This window comes from Cherax quadricarinatus, chromosome 29 (genome assembly GCF_038502225.1).
Source record: "Cherax quadricarinatus isolate ZL_2023a chromosome 29, ASM3850222v1, whole genome shotgun sequence".
NCBI classification, from domain to species: domain Eukaryota; kingdom Metazoa; phylum Arthropoda; class Malacostraca; order Decapoda; family Parastacidae; genus Cherax; species Cherax quadricarinatus.
Genome location: NC_091320.1, coordinates 31,086,141 through 31,088,640, shown reverse-complemented (window position 1 = coordinate 31,088,640; position 2,500 = coordinate 31,086,141). Strand labels below are relative to the sequence as shown.

Genomic DNA, 2,500 nt, shown 5'->3' with positions numbered 1-2,500 from the left:
GACCTCCATCGAACACAACTCAGGGGAGTACAGGTGGTCGAGTACACACAGTGAACAGGTAAGTTGCTCTCCATGCCTTTCTAAAGCCCAGCCTGATATTCCAACTGCTCCCACGGCTTTGATTTTACCTCTTTCGATAACTTTTCCTACCTAATTAATTCAGTGTTAATTATTTGAGTCTGTTGTTGAAAGCTTAAAATGCCATCGGAATTATTTTATTTCCCCTCCTAAAAATAACGTAACATTTAGGGACATTTTTTCTTTATTGTTTATCGTTTTACGTATTTCTAAAAAAAAAATATGAAATATTAAAAATTAAAAAAAAACTGTTGATAAAAAACTTTCCCGTATACTTAGTATAAAAATAACGTTGATAGGTTACAGACTATAAAAGAAATGTGGCTGCTTGATTTCAACCCTTTTACAAACAAGGAGTCGCTATAGGTAAAGAATTTATCGTTGTTATATCTAGTGTTGTACCTAATTATTATGCTTACGTCAGTGCAGTTATTATTGCTCTTGTAAACCGAGTCATTGAAGCTGAAAGCTTGGCAAGGAGTGGCTTTCAAAATATGTTAGATCAGTATGTGAGTTAGGGATGGGTTGGCTTTGAGAAGCCACTGCTAGCTGTGGCTTAGGCAGATCTCTATATTGAAATGAAAAAAAGCCACTGGTTGGCGAAACGTCATTAGATATATAGGTGCTGCCTATGTGTCTAATTTCTGATGAACTAGCAGGCCCGTTGCTGTGCCTCTACATTTCACCACCACTGCCAACAGCAACCAAAAACAACCACCACTATAATCACCATTACTATTATCAACCATCACTACTACCTCCTGATAGCATTTCGTATCTCTCTGATAGTTTTTTTTAATTTTTCTGATAGTTTTTTTTGCGTCAGGGTCCCAAGACTGTTCAGCATCCTCCCATCATACATAAGGGGGATTACCGCTAGACCCTTGGCTGTCTTCAAGAAGGAACTGCATAGACTCCCAAAGTCAGAGCCTCATGTACCCGACCAGCCGGGCTGTGGTTCGTAGGTTGGACAGTGTGCGGCCAGCAGTAAAAGCCTGGTTGATCAGGCCCTGATCCAGCGGAAGGAGTGGTCATGAACCGGGCCGCGGGGGGCGTTGATTCCCGGAGAACCCTTTAGGTAGACTCCAGGCAGGTGTTAGGATGAGGAAGTGTAGAGTTCCACAAGGCTGAATGTTGGTGCCGTGTATAGTTACTGGTGTAAAAATAATTACAAGGCTTATTCCTGTTTGAGAATGATACCAAAATAATGAGGAGAATGCCGGCGAGAAAATAACAAAAGTCTGCTGGAGATGATGCCAAACTTATGAGGACAAAATACCAACCGAAACTGATTGGGAAAATGACTTTCAACATCAAGGAGAATAAAAAATGAAGCTATGACCCATGCCTTGATGCCCGTGAAGGGCTCTTGATCCAGGGGATTATGGAGCTACCTTTCCCCTCTCTTGGGGAAAACCCTAGTTACCTGCCATTCTCCAGGCGCTGTTTGACCCTCTACAGGCTTGAGTACACAGCAGCAGTGTGGAGCCCCCACCTGTGGCAGACAGAGTCATATTCAACAAAGCTCATTTAGACTTCAAGTTTTCCACCGTCTTCATCACATTGATCAAGTCTTGAGGGACTGATCACCTCAAACTATTTCTTCATGTCTTCCACCGTCTCCATTATTTCAGGACTGATGAAGCCACTGATAGGAGAAACGTCTCCACCATTAAGACAGTCATCTACTGGTGTTAGAGGGAAATTACCTATGGAGAAGGACTGCAGAAGCCTGCCCTTCTGTGTAAGGATAAGCGGATATGACCACGATATAGAAAATACTTCCAGACAAAGACAGGGCAGACAAGGATAGGCTGTGTTCCAGAGATGTGACATAAGAGGTTATGAAAGTGGTAAAGTGGAAGCGGGTTCCACTTAGGGCAGTTAAGTTGTGGAACCAAAGAGTTCTCATGGTGTACACTTTAAGTGGTTAATTAGTCTCTCTCTCTCTCTCTCTCTCTCTCTCTCTCTCTCTCTCTCTCTCTCTCTCTCTCTCTCTGGTCACACCAGAATTTTTTTTGTCAATTAGAGTGGCCTCCCTCGCATTATTTTTTCCTTATCAGTGGCGTCGTTGTGAAGTTGGTCTTCCTTCGCCGCTTATGACGTCAAGTGACGTCGTGTTATGTGTTAGGACGGGGGGTGGATGTCACTACACCCTTGTCTCCTTGGCACCCGTGACGCCACGGCACTGTTCTGACCCTTGGCAGTGGTAAAACACTCCTTGTCGTGTAGTTGATGAGTGTGCGTGTGGGTGTGATTACCTGTCTCTATCTCTTTCCCTGTCTCTCTCTCCCTCTCCCCTGTACTACCTCTCGTTTTTAGTGTCTGTTTCGCTTACAGATGCGCATTGCAAATATTTATAAAGGCAGCATTTATCCCTTAGTACTCAGGCTGTACTCTCGTCACATCAGAGGACAAGAGT

At 43.5% G+C, this 2,500-nt stretch overlaps 1 protein-coding gene across 1 annotated transcript in view; it reads left to right on the top strand.

Moving 5' to 3' along the window:
- The window catches only part of LOC128690554 (uncharacterized), a 331,846-nt gene that overhangs the window by 274,690 nt on the left and 54,656 nt on the right, over positions 1–2,500 (top strand). The gene's annotated exons all lie outside the window — the stretch shown is intronic.